The following is a 22,190-nucleotide window of genomic DNA, read 5'->3' as shown; positions in this document are numbered from 1 at the left end:
CTGCTCCGTACACATCGTACACGCGCGGCTCCGCTCCGTATACCTCGTACACACGCGCTGCTCTGCTCCGTATACCTCGTACACACACGCGTCTCCGCTCCGTACACACACGGCTCAGCTCTGTGCACCTCATACACACGCGGCTCCACTCCGTACACCTCGTACACACACACGGCTCAGCTCCGTACACCTCGTACACATACGGCTCAGCTCCGTACACCTCGTACACACACACGGCTCAGCTCTGTACACCTCGTACACACACACGGCTCCGCTCCGTACACCTCACACACACGGCTCCGCTCCGTACACCTCGTACACACACACAGCTCCGCTCCGTACACCTCGTACACGTGCGGCTCTGCTCCTTACAACTCATGCACGTGCGGCTCTGCTCCATACACACACAGCTCCGCTCCGTACACATCTCTGCTCCGTACACCTCGTACACATGCTGCTCCACTCTGTACACCTTGCACACGTGCGGCTCTGCTCCATACACACACGGCTCCGCTCTGTACACCTCGTACACACACGGCTCAGCTCCGTACGCGTCATACATGTGCGGCTCCACTCCATACACGTCACACACACAGCTTCGCTCCGTGCACCTCGTACACTCACGGCTCCGCTCCGTACACCTCACACACACAGCTCCACTCTGTACACCTCGCACACGTGCGGCTTTGCTCCATACACACACAGCTTTGCTCCGTACACGTGCGGCTACGCTCCGTATACCTCGTACACACGCACGGCTCCGCTCCGTACACCTTGTACACACGTGCGGCTCCGCTCCGTGCACCTCGTACACACGCGCGGCTCCGCTCATCTCGTACACATGCGCGGCTCCGCTCTGTACACCTCGTACACACGCGCGGCTCCGCTCTGTACACCTCGTACACACGCTCGGCTCCGCTCCGTACACCTCGCACATGTGTGCCTCTGCTCCATACACATGGCTCCGCTCCGTACACACACGGCTCAGCTCCATGCACCTCATACACGCGCGGCTCCGCTCTGTACACCTCATACACGCACACGGCTCAGCTCCGTACACCTCGTACACACACGGCTCAACTCATTATAGCTGCGCCCCTGCGTGCAGTGCTGGAGGGGCCCCCGCCACCTCCTGCAGCACTGCTCTCCTCTCCTCTGCTCTCCTCCTTGCAGCGCTCCACAAAGCTAATTTAAATTTAATAATTAGCCATGTGCAGTGCGGATCAGCGTGTTCAGCTGTATTGCTATGTGGCCGCACGCTCCACTCCTGAGTGCCGGCGGCAGTGCCTGGTATTAACATGCGAGACTCGGCCGTATTTCTCGCATGTGTGATCCCGGCCTAACTGCCATTCTCAGGTAAGGAGACCAAAACATTTTGATTTAAACTTGAGAAAAACCACAAAAATAAATGGGTTTCTCATCCTTCTGCACCTTCTTTTTTCACTAAGAATACAGCAAAAACTGATGGAAATGTTTTTTTGCTGTGTTTTTGCTGCTTTTTGCACTTACTCATTGCTTTCCACAGGTGATGAAACACTGCAAAAATGCTAAAGAAACTGCAATTTTTAAAAAAGCATCAGTTTTCCAATGCAGTCAGGAGCAAAAACAATGTGTGTGCATGAGATTTCTGAAATGTAACAGCTTTTGCTGGTACTGTGCAAAGCAGCTTTTAATTGACATAAAAATGCAGCAAAAAAATACAACGTTTGAAAGAAGCCTTAGGCTGAGTGCAGACGGAGTTTTGAGCCCTGCGGATTTTTCCGTGCAGAATGGAAGAAAACTGCAGGTCAAATGACCTGCATTTTTCCTGCGGATTTCTTCCATTTTTCACGCGGTTTTCATGCGGTTTTTGTGAGGTTTTCCATTGCGGGTTTCCCCCTGCGGATTTGGTAACAGGGGAGATAGAAAACTGCACAAAAGAAGTAACATGCTGCGGATTTTGTACCGCAGGAAAACCGCGCGGAAAAATCCGCAGCGTCTGCACAGCGTTTTTTTTTTCCATTCATTTTAAAGGTACTGTACATCACAATGCGGATATGCAACGTTTCTGCGCGGTAAAATCCGCTGCGGAAACGCTGCAAATCTGCACCGTGTGCACACAGCCTTAGTGTATTGGAAGCAGCTGTTGTGATATAATAATAGCTCAGAAAGCTAACCCTGGCAACAACTCTGATTAGCAATCTTCTATGTACATTGTCTATTGACAGCAAGTTACTAATCACTGCTGAGGGCGGAGTTGGACCAGGGTGCACATGAGCTGTAGTCCTCCACTGTTAATCTCCTGCTGATAAAATGCTCATCTTTTTTAGCAACAGCACACAGCCTAATAAGTGGTACATCCCTGAAATCTGTGTCTCAGACCCAACCTCATGCTGCCCTCAGATTACATAGCAAACACCTGCTGATATATTCCATTTAAATCCTATAAAATCCTTGGACCACAGCCATTATCGTAGAGCTTCTTAGAAATCTGTCCCCTTTCCACATTTACTTGCTTATGAAGACAGTAGGTGCCCATTCTTTTCTTTTAGCTCTTTGTAAAGGAGCATCTTTGAAATAAAAAAACTTTTGGACATTATGGCTAGAGTTGAGCGAAACGGGTCAGCCAAATTCAGAATCCGCCGACTTTGGCTAAAGTCGGGTTTCGCCGATCGAAACCCGACCATAGCGTGAGGTCGGCTATGAGGTTGCCAACTTGAGCGCCAATGTCGCGTTTCCCACAATCCTTCCAGCGCCTTTTCTCAGCCAATCCTCAAGGACGCACACTGTGAGCAACGCGATTACGTAGGCAGCGGCCCCCACCATGTTAGAGAAGGACATTCAAGTGATTGGCTGGCTTTGTGTTGCGTCACAGTGCCTATAAAAGGCTGTGACCGCCGACCGCCATCTTACTTCTGCCGATCTTAGCATAGGGAGAGGTGCTGCTGCTCGTTCTGAATAGGGAGATTGTTTAGGCAGGCCAAAAAAAATTGCTTCTGCTGATAGCGAATGTCACTGTACAACACAACAGTATAGTGTGCAGTGACAGGGGAGGATATATTTGTGTGCAGCAGCTTTGTTGGTGATTAGGCTGCCTTATAAGGCTCCCTGATAGCTGCATTGCTGTTTGCACACTGCTGTGCAGACTGTTTTTTTAAAAGCAAAAATCCTTTTATTCCTTTTTTTCTGCACAGTATATACTGAGCGTAAATTTTTTCACACACCGTATAGAGGTGTACGCTCCTCACACACTACCGTCACCCCGCTGGTATCACGGACAAATACATGCTATATGTGTATGACTCCGTAAAAAAATACACGGAGATTAACATTTTTCCATACATACACCGTATAGAGGTGTCCGCTTCTCAAACAGTATCGGATATCTGGTGTTCTTATTACGGTCACATCTACACAGAGTCAGCGTGTGTGTGTGACACTCCGTAAATACACATACAGACATTTCCATTTCTCCATACACCGTATTGACTGCTGTCCGATTATCAAACAGTATCAGATATCTGGTGTTCTTATTACGGTCACATCTCCAGAGAGTCAGCGTGTGTGTGTGACACTCCATAAATACATATACGGACATTTCCATTTCTTCATACACCGTATTGACTGCTGTCTGATTCTCAAACAGTATCGGATATCTGGTGTTCTTATTATGGTCACATGTCCACAGAGTCAGCGTGTGTGTGTGACACTCCATAAATACATATACGGAGATTGACATTTTCACCAACAACATATACAGCTGTACACTTCTGATACAGTACCGTATATCTGCTTGTTTGATTATGGTGAAATACATACTGGGTGAGTGTGTGTGACTCACAAAATATATACAGAGATTTCACTTTTTACATACACCTTACACAGCTGTACGCTCCTCATACAGTACTATTTCTCTGCTGGCATTTTTGGTACATTTTCCCAAACATGAGGAAGTATGGTGGAAGAGGCTGCGGCCATGGGCAGGGGGGGCACAACTGGTACTGATGGTGGTGGTGGTGCATCGGCTCGTTCTGGGAAAAGCACAATAGCAGCTAAGGCAGGAGGTGTTGAGCCTGCATCATCGTCTGGCACAAGAAGGCCTTTAACTTTCCCTTTTCTGGGAGTAGGTAAACCGCTTTTAAAGCCAGAGCATCAGGAACAGGTTTTGGCTTACATTGCCAAAACAGCCTCCAGGTCTATTGCCTCCTCTTCTGAAGTTACAACAACTGCAAGCACAGAGTTGTCAGTGCAGGCTTCTGGTCCAGAACAACACCTTTCCTTGTGTCCTTCACCCACACCAAAAGTGAAGGATGCCGCAGAACTCACTTCAGATTACTCCATGGAGCTCTTTTCACATACCATGCCTGGGTTATCAATTCAAATCCTGAATTCCCCAGTCCAAGATGAATCTGATATGGAGTGCACTGATGCACAGCCACTGCTAGATAATTATGCTGGTACATTCACACACAGCACTACATTGCCCTCGCAGTCTACTGAGCCCGAATCAGACCCTGATGAAACTCAGGTGCCCCTTCCCGCGTACTATACCACCTCACACGGTGACACAGAGGAAGGTACAGAGGTAGGTGCAGATGACATTCAAGACGAGGTCATGCATGACCCAGTTGTTGGCCAGGGCCGTTACGTGTCCATCACTGTGCACTGGGTTAATGTGGTGGATGCAGGCTCCACAGGGGACAGCGGCAGAGGAACAGTGCTGCCTAGCTCACGGTATAGGAAACAGTTGGCTGTAGGCGTTCGACCCTCCTCTTCCATCCACATCTGTCAGTGCTGCACACGAGGTCTCCCACTATCGAACAGCTAGTGGTAAGCGGCAACAGGCTGTTTTAAAAATTATGTCTTTGGGCGACAACAGACACACCGCGGAGGTACTGGCCGACTACTTGCATCGACAAACTGAGTCATGGCTGGGCAGTAGGGTGACCGGATCTCATATGGGGGGGAAAAAATGTCAGAATCTTGTTCGTCTGGACCCCACAAAACGATTCCCCTTTCCAGATATTGAGAGAGCCAAAATTTGAGCTCGATCAAACGATGTTAACCCGTGCCGCTCGTCGCTCAAAGTTTGAAAAAATCCAAATTGAGGTATTTTAAGATTTAGGTATTTTGCATAGTCTGTTAGACTATAAAGAATGTGACAACAACATTGCAGAAATAGCCCTGACCAAATTTTCGAACCATTTGTGGTATTTGAATGCAGAGTTGGTGGGATTATCGTTTTTTGATCCCACCATTACAGACAATGAAAAGTTGTTAATGGCTAATAAATTGCTCAGTAGCACAGATGAACCATCAGAGCACGCTAACCTACATGAGTTGATAATTTTACATAGTTATCTAATCTATTCTAGAGCTTTTGTTAAAGTAGTTTTTGAAACGTCAGAATATAATGCTCGGCATTTGCTTACAACTTGCAGGACATATTGCTTTTGTTCTTCATCTTTTGTCAGAAGGTCGTTAAAGTCGGTTACTTCCTACCTCTTTTAATTTTTCTTTCCTAACTTTTGGATTTACAACCCTAGCGTGCTCTGATGGTTCATCTGTGCTACTGAGCAATTTATTAGCCATTAACAACTTTTCATTGTCTGTAATGGTGGGATCAAAAAACGATAATCCCACCAACTCTGCATTCAAATACCACAAATGGTTCAAAAATTTGGTCAGGGCTATTTCTGCAATGTTGTTGTCACATTCTTTATAGTCTAACAGACTATGCAAAATACCTAAATCTTAAAATACCTCAATTTGGATTTTTTCAAACTTTGAGCGACAAGCGGCACGGGTTAACATCGTTTGATCGAGCTCAAATTTTGGCTATCTCAATATCTGGAAAGGGGAATCGTTTTGTGGGGTCCAGACGGACAAAATTCCGACATCGATTTTTTTTGCGGTCACCCTACTGGGCAGTCTACATCTTGAGCCAGGCAAGGTAGTCAGTGATAATGGACGGAATTTTGTGGCAGCCATAGCCCTTGCAAAACTCCCACACATACTTTGCCTGGCTCACACCTTGAACCTGGTGGTGTAGTGTGTTATGAGCTCATTTTCTGCTCCACCAGCTGGGAGTTCTCCTTCCGTTCTCCCTCTGGTAGTGACAGGAGTTAGTGAGGTTAGTTTAATTGGTAATGGTCTGCCACCTGACGAGGAAGATAGTGATTGGATCTCTGGAGTATAAGACTGGATATAAGACAGCCAACGTCCTATCCTGTGCTGGAAATTCAGTCTGTTTCTCAGGTCTTGGACTTCAGCTCTGCTCCAGTCATCTCACGTTAAGTTTGTTTTTTGCTAATGTTCATACTTGCTCTTGTTGGTCAACTCAGTTTTTGTGTGGTCAGCCAGCCCGGCTGGGCTGTGCTGAATTTCCACTCTTATTTATCTCTATTTGCCAATTTGCCTTTTTGTCCTTTATTAGATTGGCCTCTTTTGCTCTGTCTCAGAATATTCCTGAGTGCTGATATAGTGGGAGAAGTCTAGTGACTTCAGGGTTAATTTTGTTATCAGAAGCGTTGGACATTATTTTTGGTAGGGTTTTTTGGCAGATTGCAGACAGTATCTTTCCTTTCCTGTCCTTTCAAGTTAGTTTGGCCCCATCGTTTGCTCAGCCTATTTTTCTGCCTTTGTGTTTTCATCTTGCTTCACCGTCAATACATGTGGGGGCTGTCTTTCCTTTGGGGTCTGCTCTGGGGAGTTAGTTTTCCTCTTTTCTTACTTTAGGCTTATTTAGCTCTCCGGTTGTGACGAGGCGTCCAGGACCACTGTAGGCACGCTCCACCACTGCTTCTAGTTGTGTGTTAAGATCAGGGCTCTGCAGTCTGCATAGTTACCAACCTCTCTGGTTTTCTGAGACTTAGCGTGTGTTGCTTTTTTCCTCCTTGGGGACCCATTCATAACAGAATCACCAGCCACACCGCAGATTCTAGGGTACTCAAAAGCAGGAAGGAATTGCTTAAGGAAAAATAAAGGGAAATAAAAAAAGTGTCAGAATTTTTTTAATTTTTTTAATATATTTTTTCCTCTTTTTCTCTGGGGCCGTAGGAGGATTTTTTCTCTCCTAATGGAGATTAAGCAACTGTCTGATCGTGTGGAGCAACTTGCTGCTGAAGTGCAGGGAATTTCTACCTACCTCATTCAATCACATGTTGCTGAACCCAAGATCCCTACTCCTGATGTGTTTTCTGGGGATCGATCTAAATTTCTGAATTTTAAGAATAATTGTAAATTATTTCTTGCCATGAAGCCTAACTCATCGGGGAGCTCTGTGCAGCAGGTTAAAATTGACATCTCCTTGCTGCGCGGCGATCCCCAGGATTGGGCGTTTTCTCTGACACCTGAAAATCCTATTCTGACTAATGTGGATGCATTTTTTCAGGCTTTGGGGTTGTTGTATGATGAACCTAATGCCGTTGATCAAGCTGAGAGAACCCTGTTGGCATTAAGCCAGGGTCAGGATCCTGCAGAGTTATACTGTCAAAGATTCCGAAAGTGGGCGGTCCTTACTACATTGAATGATAGTGCACTGGCAGCTCTCTTTCGGAAAGGTTTATCAGAGACCGTAAAGGATGTTATGGTGGGATTTCCTGTTCCCTCTGGTCTGGATGGCTCTATGTCATTAGCCATTCAAGTTGATCGGCGTTTATATGAATGTAAAACTACACAGGAGGCGCTGCCACTTTCTGAACAAATGTCTGAACCTATGCAATGTGATGGGGTGTTGTCTAGGGCACAATGTCAGGAGTTTAGAAGGCGTAATAAGCTGTGCTTTTTCTGTGTGTGGAGACGCCTCTCATACTATTTCTGTCTGCCCTAAACGAGAGAAACGTTTTGCACACACATTTGCTGTGGGCAGTGTACAACCTAAGTTCCTTTTGGCAGTTACTTTGATCTGCTCCTTGTCCACATTTTCCACAAAGGCTTTTGTGGATTCAGGAGCAGCTCTGAATCTGATGGATTTGGACTTTGCTAAACGTTGTGGCTTGTCCATGACGCCTCTGCGGACGCCTATTCCTTTGAGAGGTATTGATGCCACTCCTTTGGCAGAGAATAAACCTCAGTTTTGGACCCAGGTGATAATGCGAGTTGCCCCAGACCACCAAGAAAATTGTAAATTTTTGGTTCTGCATAATTTACATGATACTATTGTTCTGGGTTTCCCCTGGTTGCAAACTCATAACCCAGTTTTTGATTGGAAATCTGTGTCTGTGGTGAGTTGGGGTTGTCAGTGTGTTCTTAGGGACGCTTCTGTTTTCTCCACCTCTCCTCAGTCTCATGATATTCCTGATTATCTGGCTGATTTCTCTGATGTATTTAATGAGAGTAAGTCTGCGTCTTTGCCTCCTCATAGAAGTTATGACTGTGCAATTGAGTTGATGCCTGGGTGTAAATTTCCCAAGGGTCTGCTTTTCAACTTACCTCTGATGTCTGATTTATTCTCCAGAGTTAAGAGTGCCCGCTGGTTTACTAAGCTTGACCTCAGGGGAGCATATAATCTTATTCGCATCAAGCACGGGGATGAATGGAAGATGGCGTTTAATACTCCGGAGGGACATTTTGAGTACCTGGTGATGCCTTTTGGGCTCTCCAATGCCCCTTCTCTCTTCCAGTCATTTATGAATGATATTTTTCGAGACTTTGCAGATAAGTTTTTGATCATCTATCTGGATGATATTTTGATCTTTTCTAGTGATTGGGATTCCCATGTGGAACATGTCCGGACTGTTTTCTGGATTTTGAGGGAGAATTCCCTGTTTGTTAAGGGATCGAAATGCCTCTTTGGTGTACAGAGGATTTCATTTTTGGGATTTATCTTGTCTCCATCGACTATTGAAATGGACCTGGCCAAGGTACAGGCCATTTATGATTGGGTTCAGCCTACTTCTTTGAAGGCTCTCCAGAAGTTTTTGGGTTTTGCTAATTTCTATCATAAATTTATAGGTAATTTTTCTAGTATTGTCAAACCACTGACTGATCTGACCAAGAAGGGAGCTGATGTGCTGAATTGGTCTCCTGAGGCTGTCTCAGCATTTCAGGAGCTTAAGCGGAGATTTACTTCAGCTCCAGTTCTACGGCAACCTGATGTCTCGCTTCCATTTCAAGTGGAAGTAGACGCTTCTAAGGTTGGTGCAGGAGCTGTTTTGTCCCAAAAAGATCCTGTGACTTCTAAGATGAATCCCTGTGCCTTCTTTTCTCGAAAGTTCTCCCCATCTGAACGCAACTATGACGAGGGGAATCGGGAATTGTTGGCCATGAAATGGGCATTTGAGGAGTGGAGACATTGGTTAGAGGGAGCTAGACATCAATTTGTGGTCCTCACCGATCACAAGAATCTGATTTATCTGGAGTCGGCTAAACGCTTGAATCCTAGACAGGCTAGATGGGCCTTGTTTTTCACGCGTTTTAATTTTGTGGTTTCTTTTCTTCCAGGCACTAAGAATGTTAAGGCAGACGCCCTTTCTAGGAGTTTCTTTGCCGATTCTCTTAGTGTGACCGAGCCTACTATTATCCTAGGTGCCGATTTGAGACGCGCCCTGGAGGAATTTCAGGAGGATAAACCTGAGCTTGCCCTATGGGAAGATTGTATGTTCCTGACCAGTGGAGAAAGAGAGTGATGTCTGAAGTCCATTGCTCCGCATTGGCTGGTCATCCAGGTATTTTTGGTACCAGAGATTTGGTGAGTCGGTCGTTTTGGTGGCCTGCCTTGTCTCGTGATGTCAGGAATTTTGTATAGTCCTGTGGAACTTGTTCTCGGTCAAAACCATTTTCTCGTTCTAGTGGGTTGCTGATGCCCCTCCTGGTGCCCAGGAGGCCATGGACCCATATCTCAATGGATTTTATTTCTGACCTTCCTGTCTCTCAGAGAATGACTGTTATCTGGGTGATTTGTGATAGATTTTCGAAGATGGTCCATCTTGTACCACTCCCAAAGTTGCCATCTTCTGCTGAGTTGGTACCCTTGTTTTTACAACAGGTGGTTCGGTTACACGGGATTCCTGAGAACATTGTGTCCGATAGAGGGGTCCAGTTTGTTTCCAGATTTTGGAAAGCCTTTTGTTCCAATCTGGGAATTCAGTTATCCTTCTCCTCCGCGTTTCATCCCCAGACCAATGGGCAGACTGAGAGAACAAACCAGAACTTGGAGTCTTATTTAAGATGTTTTATATCTGCTGATCAAGATGATTGGGTCTCATTTTTGCCCTTGGCCTAATTTGCGCTGAACAATAGAGCTAGTTCTGCCACTTTGATGTCACCCTTTTTCTGTAATTTTGGGTTTCATCCTTGATTCTCTTCAGGACAAGTGGAATCTTCGTCCTGCCCAGGTGTGGACACTGTGGTTGTGAGAATGCAGCAGATATGCGACCAAGTGGTGGATAAGTTGTCACTCTCTCAGGAAAAGACCCAGCGTTTTTCCAACCGGCATAGGACCATTGGTCCCCTGTTTAAATTGGGTGATATTGTTTGGTTGTCGTCTAAGAATATTCCTATGAAAGTTGCATCTCCAAAATTTAAGCCAAGATTTATTGGACCTTATAAGATTTTGGAGATTCTTAATCCTGTTTCTTTTCGGTTGGCTCTTCCAGTTACGTTCAAAATCCATAAGGTATTTCACAAATCACTGTTGAAGAGGTTTGTTGAGCCCGTAGTTCCTGTGGCGGCTCCTCCTGACCCTGTTTTGGTTAAAGGCAATGTGGAATATGAGGTAGAGAAAATATTGGATTCTCGCTTGGTCAGACGGAGACTCCAGTATTTGGTCAAATGGAAGGGTTATGGCCAGGAGGATAATTCTTGGGTCTCTGCCTCGGATATTCATGCCGATAGATTGGTTCGTGCTTTTCACCGGGCCCATCCTGATCGGAATTTCCACTCTTATTTATCTGTATTTGTCTTTTTGTCCTTTATTAGATTGGCCTCTTTTTGCTCTGTCTCAGAATATTCCAGAGTGCTGATATAGTGGGAGAAGTCTAGTGACTTCAGGGTTAATTTTGTTATCAGAAGCGTTGGACATTATTTTTGGTAGGGTTTTTTGGCAGATTGCAGACAGTATCTTTCCTTTCCTGTCCTTTCAAGTTAGTTTGGCCTCATCGTTTGCTCAGCCTATTTTTCTTCCTTTGTTTGTGTTTTCATCTTGCTTCACCATCAATATATGTGGGGGGCTGTCTTTCCTTTGGGGTCTGCTCTGGGGAGTTAGTTTTCCTCTTTTCTTACTTTAGGCTTATTTAGCTCTCCGGTCGTGACGAGGCGTCCAGGACCACCGTAGGCATGCTCCACGACTGCTTCTAGTTGTGTGTTAAGATCAGGGCTCTGCAGTCTGCATAGTTACCAACCTCTCTGGTTTTCTGAGACTTAGCGTGTGTTGCTTTTTTCCTCCTCGGTGACCCATTCATAACAGTAGTGCTTCCTAAATAATTATCCTGAGTTAACAGCCCTGCTCCATAATGTGCGAAGACTGTGCTCACACATCCGTCGCTCGCCCGTACACTCCAGTCGTATGCAGAACCTGCAGCGATCACTCAACCTCCCCAAGCACTGCGTTATCATAGATGTTGCTACAAGATGGAACTCCACCATGCACATAGTTGAGAGGCTGTGCGAGCAGAGGCAGGCTGTAATGCATTTGTGGGAGGATACACGGGCAGGCAGTTTGAGGACAGACATGGAGTTGTCGGATGTGCAGTGGCCAAAGCTGAAAGACCTCTGTAAAGTCCTTCAGTGTTTTGAGGAATGCACACGGCTGGTAAGCGCAGACAATGCCATCATAAACATGAGCATACCACTTATGTGTCTACTCATGCAAACTTTGACGCACATTAAGGATCAGGCGTCTGCAGCGGAGGAGCAACAGGAGGAGGATGAGGAGGGAAGCCTTGATGACAGTCAGCCATTGTCTGGTCAGGGAACTGTCATGGACGAGGTGGAGGAAGAAGAGGAAGATGAGGAGGAGGATGAGGGGGATGATTATTTTGGGGATGAGGATGCTTTTCAGGGGGCAAGAGAAAATGTGGGCGTGCCAAGGTCAGGTACAGGGTTTGTGCGTGACTGGAGGGATGTGGATTTGACAGAAAGTGCTCCTCCACCCACCACTGGCTGTGCAGCATTGACACCTGGAACATTGGCCCACATGTGTGATTATGCTTTGCGGATATTCTTTTCATATTATGGTGTGATCTGTTGTGAGTTCATTTTTCCCTTCACTATTGAGGTCTGATGAACTCCCTCCTCTGGTGAAGGAAAGTAGTGAGGCTGATTATCAGACACCTGGGCGGCTAGATGATGACTGGGTGTCTGGAATTGAGGACTGGATATAAGGCTGCCGATGCCCTTCTTCCTGGCTGGTGATTTTCCTGCTGGATTCTTGGAGACCAGTCTGATTCCTGCATCTCAAAGCTAAGTTTTTCTGCTATGCTTTGTACTCTTCAGTTTTGTTTTTGTTTTTCCTTGTTTTTTGGGAGTTGTGCCATCCCCGGCCGGGGGTGAGCTGAATTCCATTTTTGTCTCTGATCTTTTGATCTTTTGCTCTGTCTTCAGAATATACCTGAGTGCTGATATAGTCTTTTGAAGCCTAGCGACTTCAGGGCCTGTTTTTCCTATCAGTCGGTTGGCTCATTTCTATAGGGTTTTTGCGGATGGCAGACAGCAGCTTTCCTATCCTGTCCTATGTAGTTAGCTTGGGCCCCATCATTTGCTCAACTTATCTTTCTATCTGTGTTAGTGTTTTCATCTTGCTTCACCGTCATTATATGTTGGGGGCTGCCTATTGCTTTGGGGTCTGCTCTGGGGCAGTTTAGTTTTTCCCCTTTCTGTCTTTAGGCTATATAGTTCTCCGGCTGTGATCAAGGGGTCTAGGGCACCGTAGGAACCCCCCACGGCTACTGCTAGTTGTTGTGGATAGGTTCAGGGGTCTGCAATCCGATAGCTGCCAACCTCTCTGGTTTTTCTGGACTTAGCTGGTATTTTGTTTTTTCCTCTTTCGGTGACTCATCATAACAGTGATCCATACTGAGCCTGTGAGAGGCTGTGTGTTATTCTAGAAATATATATGTAGATCGCAAAATGACCCCAACACAATATACAGCTGTACGCTTGGAATCAATTCCTCTTTTACTGCTTTTTATATTGTTGTGTAATCCATACTAGGCCTCAGAGCATCTGTGTCTGCCTCCTGAAATAAATACGGAGATTTTGAATGTTGAAACTATACTATATACACCTTGTATCTGGTGATACTGTACCCTAAAAAAGGGACCCCCGCATTGCCAAAATGATAATGGATGATGACTACTGGTTGGCCAGCATCCTCGATCCACGCTATAAAGGCAAACTACACATCATGCCACAGGAGACCCTAGAGCTAATATTTGCTAACAAACAAGCAACTCTGGTAAACCGTTTGTTTGAAGCTTTCCCAGCACACAGCAGCAGAGCTGGTTCTCCCATGAGCCGTAGTGGGCAAAATGGAAGTTGTGTTTGTGGTGCACACAGCCAAACTGGCGTTGGAGACAGGGGTTTCCTGACCATGTTGTGGTCTGATTTCTCAAGTACCGCGCAGGCGACAGCTAATACAGAATCGATTGCAAGTGACAGGAGACAGCAGTTGTCAACTATGGTTACAAACTACTTCTCCCATATCGAGGTTCTCCCTCACAGGTCATTCCCTTTGATTATTAGGCCTCAAAACTGGACATATGGCCTGAATTGGCACAATATGCCTTACAGGAGCTCGCTTGCCCTGCTGGTAGTGTGCTACTGAAAGAGTCTTCAGTGCTGCTGGATCAATACTGACAGAAAAAAGGACCCGTCTTTTGACCCAAAATGTTGATGATCTAACCTTCATTAAAATGAACCATGCATGGGTTTCCAAGGATTTTGTCCCACCTTCCCCTGATAGCACATAGGTTGGCAGAGAAATGGCTTGCTTTTGTCCTCCTCTTCCTCGGACTTCTCCAATTCCTCCATTTGCAGCTGCTGAAAGTCCAGCCTACACATCAACATATGCCATTTTTTAAACCTCCCTAACTGTGCAGCCCCCCAGGACCGGGGTCACCACCTGGCGCACAAGGGTAAGTGCTGTTGCCCTGAACAGGTGTGTGTGCCCACCCTTGGGCGACGGCACTGGCACAGGGCCTCTCATAGTACAATAAAGTGTCTCTGATGGTGGGGGGGCCCACTCGCCATCAGACACACTGCCGTACTATGAGGGGCCCTGTGCCAGTACCGGCGCCCACGAGTGGGACCACCCTGCTTGCTCAGGGACACAGCACTTGCAATACTTACCTTTCCCTGCTCCACCGCTGTGTAGTCTGGCCAGTTAAATCCTTCACAGGGACATCCACTACAAATTTGGTGCACTGATCGATGATGGTTAAGATGTAGCAATGTCCTGTCCTGCTGGCCTCTACCTTCAGATGATCAATGGCTAGCATTTGTAATGGAGGTCAACTCACAATCAGATGCAGTGGTGCTTTATGATCACCTTTCACAGTTGTTATAGTCACAGACGTGTGACATTCCTGCCACCATTTTTCAATGTCTCCTCTCATGACAATCCAATTGAATCCCCTACGGCCTGTGGTTTCTGTGTTTTGCACTCCAAAGTGACCAGACAGATCATGATAGGCAGTGAGGAGTATGTCTACAGCTCTCCCTGTGATCTTAATTTAATGGAGACGAGTAACGGTGATGGGATCGATGCTACTGCGATACAGCAACCCTTTCTTCACTAATTTCCGTTATAGCTGTATCCACAGTAAAAGTAATTGAGGGTCAGCATCGCCTCTGCTAATTCTCCCTGGAGGTTTTCCCGTGATTAGTAATTCAAACTTTTCTGAATTCACTCGACTTTCCATCTGTACTTTTATCCATCTAGCTTCCTGTAGCGGAGAGTCTGAACTGGCTTACTGAGACTGAAATATATACGAAGATTTCAAAGTGCCCCAACACTGTATAATGGTGTACGTTTTGAATACATTTCCCTTTTTCTCATTTTTATATTCTGGTGTTATCCATACTGAACCTGTGAACGACTGTCTGTAACTCCAGAAATATTTTTGTACATTTAAGATTACCCCAACACTGTATACAGTTGTATGCTGGTGATACCTTACCCATTTAATGCTTTTTATATTGTGGTCTAATCCATACTGAGCCAGTGACAGTCTGTTTTTGACTCTGGAAATATATATTGAGATTTACAATGCCCCCTACACTGTATACAGCTGTATGCTTCTGATCCATTACCCTTTTACTGCTTTTTATATTGTGTAATCCATACTGACCCTGAGAGCATCTGTGTCTGCCTCCTGAAATAAATAGGGAGATTTACAATGTTTAAACAATACTATATCTACCTTGTATCTGGTGAAACAGTATCCTTTTTCTACTTTTTATATTCTTGGCTAATGCATACTGGGACTGAGAGCGTCTGTGTCTGCCTCCTGAAATGTCTACAGAGATTTTGAATGTTTAAACTATACTATATATACCTTGTATCTGGTGATACTGTACCCTTTTTGAACTTTTTACATTATTGTCTAATCCATACTGAGCCTGTGAGCATCTGTATCTGCCACCTGAAATACAGTGGGGAAAAAAAGTATTTAGTCAGTCAGCAATAGTGCAAGTTCCACCACTTAAAAAGATGAGAGGCGTCTGTAATTTACATCATAGGTAGACCTCAACTATGGGAGACAAACTGAGAAAAAAAATCCAGAAAATCACATTGTCTGTTTTTTTTTCATTTTATTTGCATATTATGGTGGAAAATAAGTATTTGGTCAGAAACAAGCAATCAAGATTTCTGGCTCTCACAGACCTGTAACTTCTTCTTTAAGAGTCTCCTCTTTCCTCCACTCATTACCTGTAGTAATGGCACCTGTTTAAACTTGTTATCAGTATAAAAAGACACCTGTGCACACCCTCAAACAGTCTGACTCCAAACTCCACTATGGTGAAGACCAAAGAGCTGTCAAAGGACACCAGAAACAAAATTGTAGCCCTGCACCAGGCTGGGAAGACTGAATCTGCAATAGCCAACCAGCTTGGAGTGAAAAAATCAACTGTGGGAGCAATAATTAGAAAATGGAAGACATACAAGACCACTGATAATCTCCCTCGATCTGGTGCTCCACGCAAAATCCCACCCCGTGGGGCCAGAATGATCACAAGAACGGTGAGCAAAAATCCCAGAACCACGCGGGGGGACCTAGTGAATGAACTGCAGAGAGCTGGGACCAATGTAACAAGGCCTACCATAAGTAACACACTACGCCACCATGGACTCAGATCCTGCAGTGCCAGACGTGTCCCACTGCTTAAGCCTGTACATGTCCGGGCCCGTCTGAAGTTTGCTAGAGAGCATTTGGATGATCCAGAGGAGTTTTGGGAGAATGTCCTATGGTCTGATGAAACCAAACTGGAACTGTTTGGTAGAAACACAACTTGTCGTGTTTGGAGGAAAAAGAATACTGAGTTGCATCCATCAAACACCATACCTACTGTAAAGCATGGTGGTGGAAACATCATGCTTTGGGGCTGTTTCTCTGCAAAGGGGCCAGGATGACTGATCCGGGTACATGAAAGAATGAATGGGGCCATGTATCGTGAGATTTTGAGTGCAAACCTCCTTCCATCAGCAAGGGCATTGAAGATGAAACGTGGCTGGGTCTTTCAACATGACAATGATCCAAAGCACACCGCCAGGGCAACGAAGGAGTGGCTTCGTAAGAAGCATTTCAAGGTCCTGGAGTGGCCTAGCCAGTCTCCAGATCTCAACCCTATAGAAAACCTTTGGAGGGAGTTGAAAGTCCGTGTTGCCAAGCGAAAAGCCAAAAGCATCAATGCTCTAGAGGAGATCTGCATGGAGGAATGGGCCAACATACCAACAACAGTGTGTGGCAACCTTGTGAAGACTTACAGAAAACGTTTGACCTCTGTCATTGCCAACAAAGGATATATCACAAAGTATTGAGATGAAATTTTGTTTCTGACCAAATACTTATTTTCCACCATAATATGCAAATAAAATGAAAAAAAAACAGACAATGTGATTTTCTGGATTTTTTTTTTCTCAGTTTGTCTCCCATAGTTGAGGTCTACCTATGATGTAAATTACAGACGCCTCTCATCTTTTTAAGTGGTGGAACTTGCACTATTGCTGACTGACTAAATACTTTTTTTCCCCACTGTACATACAGAGATTTTTTCTATTTTAAGTATACTATATATACCTTGTATCTGTTGATCCAGTACCCTTTGTGCCCAAAAGTCATCCTCCACCCACCACTCTAATTGCATCATTGACACCTGGAACATTGGCCCACATGTGTGATTATTTCTTGCGGATATTCTTTTCATATTATGGTGTGATCCATACTGAGCCTGTGAGAGGCTGTGTGTTACTCTAGAAATATATATGTAGATCGCAAAATGACACCAACACAGTATACAGCTGTACGCTTGGTATCCATTCCCCTTTTACTGCTTTTTATATTGTTGTGTAATCCATACTAGGCCTCAGAGCGTCTGTGTCTGCCTCCTGAAATAAATACGGAGATTTTGAATGTTGAAACTATACTATATATACCTTGTATCTGGTGATACTGTACCCTTTTTCTACTTTTTAGATTGTTGTCGAATCCATAGTGGCCACGACAGCGTCTGTGTCTGCCTCCTGAAATATATACGTAGATTTAGAATGTTGAAACTATACTATATATCCCTGGTATCTGGTGTTAAAATGAAACGCCACCCAGGGCCGGGGGTTACTCAGTACCGGGTCTTTCAGGCTCTTTTAAGGGGAAGTATGTCACGGTGGTGATTGGGACCCGTTACGTGGCCCTGGGTATCCAATAAAGAAGATGTCAGTTCAGATGAGGGGGAAGATAGTATGATAATTTATTTGGAAAAGGGGGATTGTGACGCCACCAGTGGTACTGGACTAGGGTAGCGCATATCCTCTGCGACGGTGTTAAAGCATCCAAGATGATGAAGCTCTCCATGGGCACAGCTGTATCCCAGGGCAGTTGAGATGGTGCTTGTGAGCCATTGACGGTGATGGTGAGTGTAGCGTGTGTAGCAGGCGAGTTGTAAAAGACACCAAGGACACAGTTGGGTGCAGTTTCTGAGTTTTTCCTCAAAAGTTTTGTGCACAAGATGACCCGCTTGGTACTGTGTCCTCTGAGGGAGGTGTCTGGCAAACTCCAATGTAGATCAGGAACACCTGTTCAAGACTCCTCCTTGTGTATCCCTTCTAGGCCGTCTCTGCGCTGATCTCTCCCTCCTTCCTGCTGTGCGCCTTCGCAAACAGTGTCCCAAGTTGGCAGCCACGGATCACACCGGGCGACGTGGGTCATGCCCCGGGGTCCTTTATTCCAACTGCTGCCGTTTTGAATATTGAATTCAGCTGCGACTGAGGCACTTAAAGTTACCTCAGCCTCCGTCATTTCTAGCTGAGCCCTGTATTTCTCCACTACCTTCAGGAGCCACCTTCCCGAACGAGGCCTGGTCCTTCCTTCTCCAGAAAGGGGCTTCACAGGTGGCTTATTGCACTTCCCGTGCCCCAAGGACCCCTTCCTTCCAGTCTAGGAGCTTGGACAAGATGTTTCTTCTCTGACCCTCAGCCCTCTCACAGCAATACACATTGGGTTTCTAGGGGCCGCGTGCCCCTTAGAAACCCGATGTTTACCTTGGATACGAGCTCCTGCTCGCTGGTCTCCCACCTGTCAAACGCAGCGATGCATGCTGGCCAGTGGGAGACCAGCGACCCCAGAAATGTCCAGAGGTTTCTGCAGCGATCAGCGATACCCGGCAGGGGGGCCGGTCGCTGATGCTCTGTAACACACAGTGATCTCGCTGGTGAGATTGCTGTTGCGTCACAAAACTTGTGACTCAGCAGCGATATTGCTATCGAGATCGCTATGTGTGACGGAGGGCTTTACTCTGTCCTGTCACAGACTGACAACTCTCTAAAAAGGTCCGTTTACCTCAGACTAGCTACACCCACCAACTGTCACCTTGCTCTCTCTCATTGGATGGCCACAATCACTCCACTACCTAAGCTCCTCCCACTGAACCTACCTTCCACACTAACCCCCAACACCCTTTCCTAGTCAGTCTGGGATGAGGCCATCCTCCCGCTGGGTACACCCAGATGCCCTGACTAACTAGTGTGTGTGTTGAGTGCAGGGTTAGGAGTCCTGAGTGGTGATCCCTCCATACCTGAGGGTGGGATACCACACCTTTGGGTGAGGTGCAGTACCTCTGTGGTGACCGTACCCTCAGGGGCGCCATAGTACCCTTTCTCAACGTTCTATACTGTTGTCAGATCCATACTGGGCCTGAGAGCGTCTGTGTTTGCCTCCTGAAATGTATGCGAATATTCAGTATGTTTAAACTATACTATATATACCTTGTATCTAGTGATACTGTACCCTTTTGCAAATTTTTATATTATTGTCTAATCCATACTGAGCCTGTGACCGTCTGTGTCTGACTCATGAAATATATATGGAGATTTTCAATTATCCCTAGACTGTATAGAGCTGTCCGCTTCTGATACAGTACCATATATCTGCTTGTGTTTTGAGTCCATTTTCACAAAAATTATTAAGTATGTGGAAGAGGCCGTGGACGTGGGTGTGGGGGGCCAGCTGGTACTGATGGTGGTGGTGCATCTGCTGGTAGTGCCAAAAGCACAATAGCAGCTAAGGTATTTAATTTTTTTAAATGTTGGGAGCATTTTTTGGGGAGCAATATACACTGGAGAATGAGATATGGGGCCAATCATACAATGGAGCATCATCCATTTGGCCCATCATATACTGGAGCATTCCAAATGGGGGACATCAGACACTGGAGCAGCATTTATGGGGCCCATTATACACTGGAGCATTAGAAATGGGGCCCATTATATATGGAGCATTATTTGGGCTCATAAGACAGTGGAGCATCATGCATGGGGACCAACATATACTGTAGCATTATGTGGAGCTCATCATATACTGTATGGAACATTATATGTAACCGATTATTCTGTATGGAGAAATATATGGGGCTCATTACTCTGTATGGCGCACTAGGTGGCAGCTATAATACTGTATGGAGTAAACTGTCCATTTTTTGAGCTATTGCAGAATTTAAAATAGATATGGTAATATCAGTCATGTCATGTAAGCAGTGAAGTATTTTTCATTGTACTATACCTATATTTCTGTGCTGTATCGGAGCATTATGAATTGTGGTATGTGTTAAAAGGGTGCACTGACACTCTTTGGCCCAGGGCACACGAAAATCTGGCACCAGCCCTACCCCCCACAACTTTAGCCAAATAACCCCCAGTTTTAAATGCGTAACTATTCTTATGAAGTAAATTAAGGTTGACAAGCTTAAGTAATAAGAATTGATGTTGCTGGCATTGAAATGGGCACTGTAGGTGTGTTTACTGTCCTCCACTCCCTGCCGACTTTGCTACCCCATTGACTTGCATTGGGTTTCGTGTTTCAGTCGGCCTCCGACTTTTCCCTATAGTCGGCCGATTTCCTTCAACCCGACTTTTCAGAAAGTCGGGTTTCATGAAACCCGACTCAACCCGAAAAAAGGCAAAGTCGCTCATCTCTAATTATGGCAAAAGGAAAGGTAGATAACTACCAAATATCATTGACTTATGGACAACAGTGTTGGCAAAAGATTAGCTGGGAGTCATACCTGGTCATGGATGGGATTATTCTTTATAATAAAATCTTTCACAGGTGATGTGGACTTCGCTGAAGATCAAGGGGTTGTTAAGGATTGCACAGTCTACGTTATAAGGGTATAGCCACACCCACGAACCCAGCAGCTGACTGGTCACATGACTTTGACCTCACCACAGGTCCTTGCAATACATTAGCAATATAGTGATATTACTTAGGGCTTACATTACAGAGACAAGTCGTCTTTTAGACACATAACTCCCATCAACTATGCAACCCTTAGCCATGCCGCATACCTCCCCCTCTGCCTAAAGCCGTGGGGCTTGCCACTTTCACCTACTAGACAAGGGATTCTTGAGAGGGCATCAGCATTACCATGTAGCTTCCCGGCCCTATGCGCTACATGGAAGTTGAAGTCTTGTAGGGCTATGAACCAGCGGGTGACCCTAGCATTCTTACCCTTTGTTTCCCTCATCCATCTGAGTGGGGAATGGTCAGATATTAACCAAAACTTCCGTCCCACTAGGTAGTACCGTAAGGTATCCACTGCCCATTTTATGGCCAAACACTCCTTCTCTACAACTGAGTAATTTTTTTTCACAAGAAGACAACTTCCTACTCAAGAAGAGAACAGGATGCTCCTCCCCAAATATCTCCTGGGAAAGGACTGCGACTACCCCAATATCTGAGGCATCTGTCTGAAAGATAAATTCATGTTTAAAGTCCGGGGTAAAGATGTCGATACCAACCAGGTACGCAGCAGCTTATAGCTTATGAGTCACAAGAATTCTACGCATAGCCCTCTGGAAGGTCGCCGGAGCACCCTGCAGGCCAAACGGCATCCCGACATACTGGAAGCACCCGTCTGGTGTAGAAAATGCAGTTTTCTCCTTGGCTTCCTGTGCCATGGGGATCTGCCAATATCCCTTTGTCAAATCCAAGGTGGTTATGTACCTGGCAGGTCCAAGTCTCGCGATGAGCTCATCAACGCATGGCATGGGATATGCGTCGAACTTGGAGACCTCATTCAGCTTCCGGTAATTGTTGCAGAACCTCCATTTACCATCAGGTTTTGGGACCAGGACAATCGGGCTCGACCAGCCACTCTTGGATTCCTCAAAGACCCCAAGCTTCAACATACGCTGCACCTCCTTGGAGATTACTTCTCGACGGGTCTCAGGAATTCGATAAGGCTTCACTTTCACCAGCACATATGGCTCAGTCAGAACTACGTGCTCGACGACCTTCGTGCATCCTGGCAATTCTGAAAACAGGTCCCGGTTTCTCTGGAGTAAGGCCTCTTTCACACATCAGGTTTTCGCCATCAGGCGCGATCCGGCACTTTTGACAAAAACCGGATCCAGCGAAATGCAATGCCGGATCCGGTTTCCCCCCATCGACTTGCATTTGCACCGGATAGAGCCGGATGGCTATGCGTTTCATCCGGTTTTCGCCAGATCCGGCAATGTGTCGCAATCCGGCGTCTGGAAAAAACGGCTACTGTAACGT

The 22,190-nt window shown here is 45.8% G+C and overlaps 1 protein-coding gene across 1 annotated transcript in view; it reads left to right on the top strand.

The window, feature by feature from the left end:
* Positions 1–1,226: 1,226 nt before the first annotated feature.
* LOC141069058 (macrophage metalloelastase-like) overlaps positions 1,227–22,190 on the top strand; it is a 93,195-nt gene continuing 72,231 nt past the window's right edge. The window contains exon 1 of the mRNA XM_073558359.1: positions 1,227–1,356. The gene's annotated coding sequence lies outside the window, so the exon portion shown is untranslated. The remainder of the gene's footprint in view (positions 1,357–22,190) is intronic.

The sequence above is a fragment of the Dendrobates tinctorius genome, unplaced genomic scaffold (assembly GCF_039654945.1).
Source record: "Dendrobates tinctorius isolate UK_male_01 unplaced genomic scaffold, ASM3965494v1 ptg000256l, whole genome shotgun sequence".
Lineage (NCBI taxonomy): Eukaryota > Metazoa > Chordata > Amphibia > Anura > Dendrobatidae > Dendrobates > Dendrobates tinctorius.
Note: the sequence above shows the minus strand (reverse complement) of the source record. Positions and strands in the feature narration are given on the sequence as shown.